This window comes from Mus musculus, chromosome 12 (genome assembly GCF_000001635.26).
Source record: "Mus musculus strain C57BL/6J chromosome 12, GRCm38.p6 C57BL/6J".
In the NCBI taxonomy this organism is placed as follows: domain Eukaryota; kingdom Metazoa; phylum Chordata; class Mammalia; order Rodentia; family Muridae; genus Mus; species Mus musculus.
In genome coordinates, this window is record NC_000078.6 from 8,448,186 (window position 1) to 8,456,787 (window position 8,602).

An 8,602-nucleotide genomic window follows, 5' to 3' on the forward strand; every position below is an offset into this window, starting at 1 on the left:
CTTAAGAGGGGGTCCAGGTCCTCCTCTCCTGGTTTCTGCGTTCATCTCTGGTTACCCTCAAGCACCCCTTTGCAACGATGCTGTGTGTTTACAAAGGCAACAGCCACAAAGAGTTCAGGTAGGAGCCTATGCCTGCAGCACCTGCTTCAGGGCCCAGGGCAGGGCAGGGACTATCATGGGACATGTTAGGTTAACAGGCAATCATAGTTAAGGTAGAAAACACTTTACATCCTTGGAGCCAGGGTTCTGTTGTAGGTGTGCCCTAACATGTGACATGCCAATCTCAGATCTTCACTTTCTCCTTAGCTGTTTTGTTGTTATTGTTGTTGTTGTTGTTGTTTTGTTTTGTTTTGTTTTGTTTTTTCTCTTTTGAGACTGAATCTCCCATATCGCAGGTTGACTTCAAATTCTTAATGTAGACAAGGGATGGCCTTGCACACCTGATCCTCCTGTCTCTCCCTCTTAGGCACTAAGGTTATGGGTATGTGTTATCACTCCAGGCTTATGTGGTATTGGGAGCTGAATTGAGGGCTTCATGCAGGCTGAGCTAACTGAGTCTTCATTTCCTCCTTAAAACACTTTAGGAACGTCCTCTCACTCTCGTCTGGTCTGCTTGGCATGGCTTACAATACCCTGTACCATGTGCCCTTATGACCCTGATACCCCCTGACATTGTCCTTACTTCTTGACCCCTGAAGACTGGCATTAGCGCTGCATCTCAAGTGCTGCGTCTCCCATGTCTCTGTCCACAGGCAATCCCTACGTACAGGATTATCACCTCCTCAACTGTGTGGGAAGTTTGGTTTTCATCTTTTAACTGAGGCTGTTCCGTAACGAAGAAGAAGATACTCAATGGGTAATGAAGAGAACAGGGAACCTTCCCTCTTGGAGCATCCGATGCTCCAGTCTAAGAAATCAACAGAGATGATAAAGAAATAAAGAAGTCTTAAGTAGGTTTAAAATTCCAAGTCCAAAGCAAGTGTGCCACGAACACTTCCTGAGTATTCCCCACAGCTATTAAAGCATTGCAGGGATGGCATGCAGAGCATGGAGATGTGAGTGTCCCCATCCAAAACACAGAAGATCAAAACGTATGAATTGTGCCAGCCCGTAGTGCCACACACCTTTAATTCTAGCACTCGAGAGGCAGAGGCAGGCGGATATCAGTGAGTTTGAGGCCAGCCTGATCTGCAGAGTGAGTTCCAGGATAGCCATGGTACACAGAGAGACCTTGTCTCAGAAAACAAAACAAAACAAAACAAACACAAAACAAAACAAACACAAAAGAACTCAGCATTCGAAGACACCACCTCTTTAGCCATTTTTGGAATCTGCTCATGTGGGGTTTGGGAAGGGAAACCCAATGTCCTTCCAGGTACGAGGGCCGTTCTAAATCACTGACCAGGGTACTCTGAGAAGGCAAAGGACTTCTGAATTCTTCTGTGTGGTTTTGGCTTTACTGGCTGGGTGAGAAGTTTTGGGGAGAAGGGTGATGCTCATGACGGTTCCTTCTGAAGAAGGACCAGGGTCCTTTAAATTCTCCCACTAGGCTTGGCCAGTTACTCTGGTTCTCAGAGCTGAGGAGATCTGAGTCACTCAAGGAGATCAAGACCCATTCCCTCAAAGGGAATAATGGAAAATGTTTTGAAAACTCTGCTTCTGGTTAGTGCAAAAAAGACGTGAAATGCGACCTTACCCCCTCTCATTCCTTCTTTCTGGAATTTCAAAGTTAGATCTGGCAAATGGCAGTAAGCAGATCTTTAACAGCCTGAGCGGCTCCTCGCAACTTCTCAGCACATACACTCACTGCTCCCAAGAACCATCATGCAAAGATCAAGCACAAAGGATACTGGAAAAACTGGATTGAAGCCTCAAGACCTCACCTGGAGGCTCAGGTCCTCCTGGCTGTACCTGCACTACCTTTGAGGCACGCAGGCAAAAAGGTACCAGCAGGTACCCTGACTCAGCCAGTCAGTGCCAGGCAATGATCCAGGGCAGGCTTCCCCCACCAACTGGGCCACTCTGCCCACTCACAATGAGATGACTATCTCAGCAGATGGGAGGCAGCTGGGCAGACCATGCCATCCCACAGAGGCCAGGAGGACAGAGCAGTCTCCTCCCAGCTGTGTCTGTGGGGTTCTTTGATATTTCCTTAAATAGGATCCAATTGAACATTTTGAAAGGTTCCACATTATGTAAGTGTTACCTTCTAAAATAGAATGCTTTTCCTATTATTTTCAGCTATCTAAGAAGTGAGCCCCAGATTCTGCCAAGAGCTTCTTGTCCGAGGAAGATGAAGAGATCATTGGTAAGGCAGAGGCCCAGTGAGGTTGAGGCTGTTTGTGTTATACAACCACCTCAGGGTAGAAGGACCCCATAGTCATTTCCCACAATCCTTTGCATCTTGGCAGGACTGACCTTAGCAACTGAGCAGAAGGACCTAGTTGCATCCACTAAGTTGAAGTTAGGATGTCATGACCTGGTGCTAATGAGCAGCAGCTCAGCTGTCACGGGTTCGGTTCTTCCTATCACTCACTTCGGCCATCTTCTCCCACCCTATTGGGATGGGCTGGCACTTCCTTTTACTCCCTCCCAGCCACAAACCACAATGCTGGGCAGGCAGCAGCTGCTTAATCCATACTTGCTGGGCTGAGTCAGCTTGCAAGTGGCAAAGTGCCCTGGTGCTTACCAGGCCGGCTGGCTGCCGAGTCATCTCTGCCTCATTAGCACTGCATGATGCTTCAGAGTCTTGTCCCTGCTCCAGCTTGCAGGACCCCTGCTCCCGGCAGGACTCAGAAGAAGTTCAGGAGCCCTCCAAACTAGGCAGCTTTAAGAAGGGAAGCCCCCACTGATCCTCTGCTGGGAGTCATGTAGCTTTTCACCTCTTTTGTCTGATCCAGACAGAGAAGTCCTGTGAAGACTTTTACACATGGTCTCTTTGCCCAGCCCAGTTCGTAGCCACAAGCAGAAGGTGACCCAGGCACATGCGTATCTCAGACATCTGTTGACCTCTCATCTGCTCCGACCATCGGATGACCTGTGAGGAATGGGTTCGGAGCCTGCCTTTCTGTCCCTAACATGAAGGGAGGTCCAGCCTATGGGCTGCTGCTGGGCCTCGTTCGGGACAGGACCACGTGGGCCATCTGACCAGGGCCAGGGAAACAGAAGAGAGCACCTCAGCCTCTAGAACAACAGTGAGTCCCCAGAGAGCCTTTCTTTACCTCACACTGCATCAAGGCGGGGCCTTGCATTTGCCTAAGTGCCTTGGAGAGACTTTAGGGGTTCTCCTCTTGGGAAGAGTGTGTGTGGTGGGTAGGATACACAAAAGAGGTTTCTGCTGGGCTTTCAGTCCTGGCCCCTACTCTGCTGAGTCTCTCGATGGAGTCTCACATCGCTCTGCTTCTGTTTCTGTCTGAACAAGAGAGCACAGAGAAGTTTCCTGAATGGCAAAGGCTATCCTATGCCCTAGGAAGAGGCCAGTGCCCATCTACATGAAAGTCTCTGTGCTGAGTTCCCCTCCTGACAATGGGGGTGCATCCTCCACAGGGCTCTTTGTGCCCACTGACTGCAGATTCAGACTGGCCTTTCTTCCTGGAACGAGGGTAAAATGTAAAACTCCTCTAAGGCATACCGGCATCTCAGGCACACAAGGAGGGAATCATGGCTGTGGGAAACTGTAGCTGCCTGTGGAGGAGCCGAGATCAGGAATGTAAGGCTGCAGTCCTGCTCTGTCTGCAGAAGGAGTTAGTCCAGGCATCTCCTGCTGCTCTGAGGCTAATTGCTTAATTGAATCAGTGCAAATTCCTGCTGTTTTGGAGCTTGCGAGTTGTCTACAAGATGGGCTGACTTGGCAGGTCAGGAAGGCAGAGGCCCAAGAGGCAGCAGCCAGGAGCTCCTGACCCACTGTCTAGGCTGTGGAGGTCTCTGCTGCTCAGCTGAACTTGAGTGCCCTTGGCTAGCCCTGGGCAGGGGTGAACTCAGGCTCACATAGTCTACTGAAGAAGAGAAACAACTCACAGAAATTACCCTCTGACCTCCACACACACACCATGGCACACCTCAGTCCATACACATTTACACAGATAAGGGGGGTAGGGGGTGGGGGTGTGTGTGTGCTGTGCACTCGAGTATGCTTGAGTGTACTGTGTGTGTGCATGAGTGGTGTGTTAATGTCCATTCAGATAGACTTGGGTGAGGCACTACTACTGATAAATTAGTCTGCACTGATGAAATGAGCCAGCTCAAGCCGGATTAGAGCATGCAAAGGCAGGTTTATTGGGAAGCAGCTCTCAAAGAAAAGGGACAGGGAAGTCACCATGGAGAGGAAGACAAAAGAAAGGGGAAAGAGAGAGAGAAAGAGAGTGAACACACAGGGAGAGAGAAAATGCAGAGAGAGGGAGAGAAAGGAATAAGCCCCAAATCTCTGGTTTATACAGGAAAGACCCTCTGAGGGAAGAGGAAGCCCAGCCTCTGGGCTGGAAAGGTCAGGGCAAGAGGGTCAGGGTATGTCCTGTAAAGGGTAGGGACTGAGGGATGCTGGGAGAACCTGGAGGCCAGGTCCTCCTTGGTATGTAAAATATGTACCTTCTGTTTGTCCCAGGTCTGAATCCCAACAACTACATGTTAACCATTTCCTGTTCCCAGGCACACAGTAGGGCCACATTTCCCACCATCCTTTGCATTTAGTAAAGTGCATGCAAGTAGGTTCCGACCAGTAGAATAATGCCACTCACTGAGATGTGATGTTCTGGCACTAGCCGGGTCCTGAATCAACAACTGTGACCCTGGCACTTGACGGTGTGAGCCAAGAGGTTTCCACTGACTCTGCTGAGAGGCAGTGGGAGAGACTCTGGCTGTGGCTGTGGCTGTGGTCATGCCATCTCCTAGCTGTGTGATCTCAGACAAATCACTTAACCTTTCTGAACCTGTTTTCTCATCTCTGAAAAAGGAGTAACCTAACATTTAAGGTTGTAAAAATTCAATTAAATGATTCACAAAAAGTTCTTGGCATGGGGCCTAGCACAGAGCCAAGCATATAAATAGCAACTGCTGTTAGTACATTAAGTTGGAAACAGTTTAGAAGATTAATTCTTTTAAAACTTTTATCTGTTTCAAATTGCCTGGTTTATTTCTTAAATAGCACAGAGAAAAGGAAGCAGTCGGCTTGACTCCCTTACAGCCCTGGACTAAGTTACCAGACTTAGAAGTTCAAAATAATGGACTTTGGTAACAGTTTGTTCTGAGCTGTCCAGAGAAAAGAAGCAGGGCTTAGCTTCCTAACCAAGCCAAGAGCAGCCTGACCCTGGCCAGCTGGCTCTACACCGTGGGTGGCGGTTGATAGAAGATGGCCAAGGCTGGTGGCAGCAGGCAGTGTACAATGGATGAGTCCACGGTGGGGACTGAGCCTCCCAGGCCTGACTTCAGAACAGCCCTGGCCAGGAACCAGGTACTCTTTCCAGCCCTGCGTCTGTCTTTTGTTTGTTTGTTTGGTTGGTTGGTTGGTTGGTTTAGGTTTGGGGTTTTTTGAGACAGGGTCTTTCTATGTAACCTCAGCTGTCCTAGAACTTGCTCTGTAGACCAAGCTGGCCTTAAACTCCTGCCCCTGCCTCCCAAGTGCTAGGATTAAAGGCATGTGCCACCACTGGCCAGCTTTGCCCTGAGATTGTCATCACTCTGTGCCATTGTAGCTATTCTGACAGGCAGGTAATTACATCCCACTGTGCTTTAACATTCCTGATGATATCATTATCATCTCCTGAGAAGATAATAATAGCCATCTTTTCACATGCTCACCTCCTATCTCTGGGTCGTCTCTCCTGCGCCTTTTAGCCACTTTACAACTGGATTGCTTGCTGTTTATCTGTTGGACATCAGACACATTTCTAGACTCTATTCCTTGCTAATACCTGTGGCCTATAAAGACTTTCTCCCTGTGTGTGGTTGGTCTTCGCTCAGCAAACCCCAGCTCCACTTTAGAATATACATTCTTTCTCTGTAGCCCAGGCTGTCCTGATACTCACTATGTAACCAGGCTGACTGCTAACAGTGGCAGTCCTCCAACTTCCTGCATTCTGGGATGACAGAGCCACCACACCAGGTTACCATAGATCTTTTACAGTACGAGAGTGTTGAACTTTGATAAGTTTCATGTAATCAGTGCTTGCTGTCAAAGCTGAAAACTGTCCATCCCAAGGTGGGTAGAGCCCGTCTGTGCACCATACACACCCAGGAACCTCTAGCATGAGCCCAAACTGTGTCCTGTCTCTTGCTTACTGCCAGACCAGAGTCTTCAACTTCTTCTCTAAGTCCAATTCCCAACAAATGCCAAGAACCCACACAGAGTGACCCTTAAGCCCAACAGGAGTTGCCATGCCAGGGCCCACGTGCTTAGCTGTGAGTGTTCTGCAGGCAGACAAACACTTGCTCAGTTTGGAGTATGGAGACTAGCCAAGGTTTACAGGGCTGGATCTGGTCCCGTGATCTAGCTATCTCAGACCTGCCTGCATGCTCTAGACAGCTACCCACAGATTTGTGTGTTGTCTTCTCTGCTGGGATTTGAGACCTGGGGGTTTCTGCTCTACTGTAGAGAGAGCATGTTGAAAGCTCTTATTCAGCCACCCACATGCACCCCAGAGCCTCAGCCTTGATGGCAAGGACAGCTTGTTCAGTTGCTTCGAACAGAACACAGGCAGCTTGGCTCCCACTTTACCCAAGCAGAGTGTAATTAGTTTCCACTAACGAAAAATTAATGCCTCATTATTCATCAGCCTCTCTGATAGTTAGTCCTGAGTCCCAAATTCTCTCTTTTTCCACCCCACCCCCACCCACTCCCCCATCCCACCCTCACCCCCATCCCACCCCCTCCCACCCCCCCTGCCTCTTGGGGTAGCAATCCTTAGCTAGGCCCTTGGCTTACCTGAGAGTCTGACAACACTCATAGCTAATCCAGGGTGAGCTTTCCCAGCATGAAGGCCCCAGAGCCTCCTTGGAGATGGCTGTGAGAACTCTCCTGGGTTTAACCAGCGATGGCAAAGGGTAGCAGAGGACTCTGGGGAGAGGCAGGGACTTACAAAGAGGCCTGAGTGTCTCAGGCTCTGTTGAAGCCAGAGCCAACACCTGAGTTTTCAAGAGCACTTTGCCCAGTTGTTCAGTGAGAAGCTGGGTCCTGAAGTGTGGGGGTGGGGTGTTGGTAAAGATGAAAAGCAGAACTACATTTTGGGACTCGAATCTGAACCAAAATTCTTTTAAGTGATGAGGGCTTTGGGGAGTGAAGGAGAGAAGAAGAGAAGGAAGGGAGAGAAAAATAAAACCCCCTGGGTCACCAAGATAAGAAAGTAGAGTGGAGTTGGTTTGTGGTGAAGGAGACTGTTGGGAGAGGAGAGGATGAGAGAGAGTGATAGCTGGAGAGGTCAATAGGATTCAAATACATTTATGTTCATGTAGGAAAATGTCATGATAAATTAAATTAAAATATGCTAACTAAAGCATTAATGGGGGCATGGACTTCTTAAAAAAAATAGATGTGTATTTATTTAAAAATGTGTGTGAATGAATGGCAGAGAACAGACTCCCTGAAGGCTGGTGTCAGATGGTTTGTTGATAGAGTGACATAGTTGTAGTGGATAAATGGTTAAGAAGCAGGGTGAAGCTCCCAAGACTGGTACAGGTTCAGGCGCCTGAGCCTCGGGAACAGAATACTCTCCCATGTCTCTGCACCTTTCTCCTTAGGGCCCAATGTCTGGTCTGTGTGTTTAGGCATAGGTGGGGTGAGGTAGGGAATAAGAGACAGACACATACTCCTCATTCTTCTCGGACAAGTAGACAGGCATTGCCATGGCTGCATAGACGGAATTTAAGCAAGACTCGAGCTAAATCTCTAATGGCTGCTGGGATGAGCAGGCCTTCAGTGGCACTCAGTTTGGTCTGTCCAGGGAGGGAGAGAAAGCTGGAAGTTGCAGAGGGAGAAAGCCTGGGTCCCTGGAATCAGGGTGCTCTGAGCAGCAGTCAGGAAGCTTGTGGGAGTGGGTGGAATTACGGGAAAATGGGTTCAGAGTTGTTCAAGGTGCTTGTGTGCTAGTCTATAGGCAACAAAATACACTCACTGCTCTGGGAAGAGAAATTTGGTAGTGCGAGTAGGGTCCTCACTGCCTGCCTTTATACGCTTAAAAAAGTATTTATGTGTGTGTTGGGGAGGCGGGATTTCATGCCATAGCATGTATGTAGAGGTCAGAGGACAAGTCTCTAGAGCTAGCTCTCAACTAGTTTATATGTATGTTTGGGGGGGGGGGTGATTTCATGCCATAGCATGTATGTAGAGCTGCAGATGCTCCACCATCTCTGACCCTTAGCACCGCTTCAAGAAGACTTCTTGCCTCTTACATCCAAGGGACATTTCCACTTGATTCCTTGTCACCGTGATGGAGCATAACTTACATGTTCCCCAAGCCCAGTGGGACCATTTTAACACATTCAACTCCCAACAGAGAAGTGGCAGTGGGAGACATCATTGTGCCCAAATTTTGTGAGCTTCACTCATGCACTGGCTCTTCCCCCATCTCGTCTTTCCCTTCTCACCACTATCCTACCCACAGGCCAACCTCCA

General features: G+C 48.8%; 1 long non-coding RNA gene across 1 annotated transcript; it reads left to right on the forward strand.

Annotated features, from left to right (window-relative positions):
• The first annotated feature begins 774 nt into the window (after nucleotides 1-774).
• Nucleotides 775-3,239, forward strand: Gm51967. The gene is made up of 3 exons (XR_003950173.1): nucleotides 775-856; nucleotides 2,242-2,308; nucleotides 2,901-3,239. It is a non-coding gene; the product is annotated as a predicted gene, 51967 (long non-coding RNA).
• The last annotated feature ends 5,363 nt before the right edge of the window (nucleotides 3,240-8,602 follow it).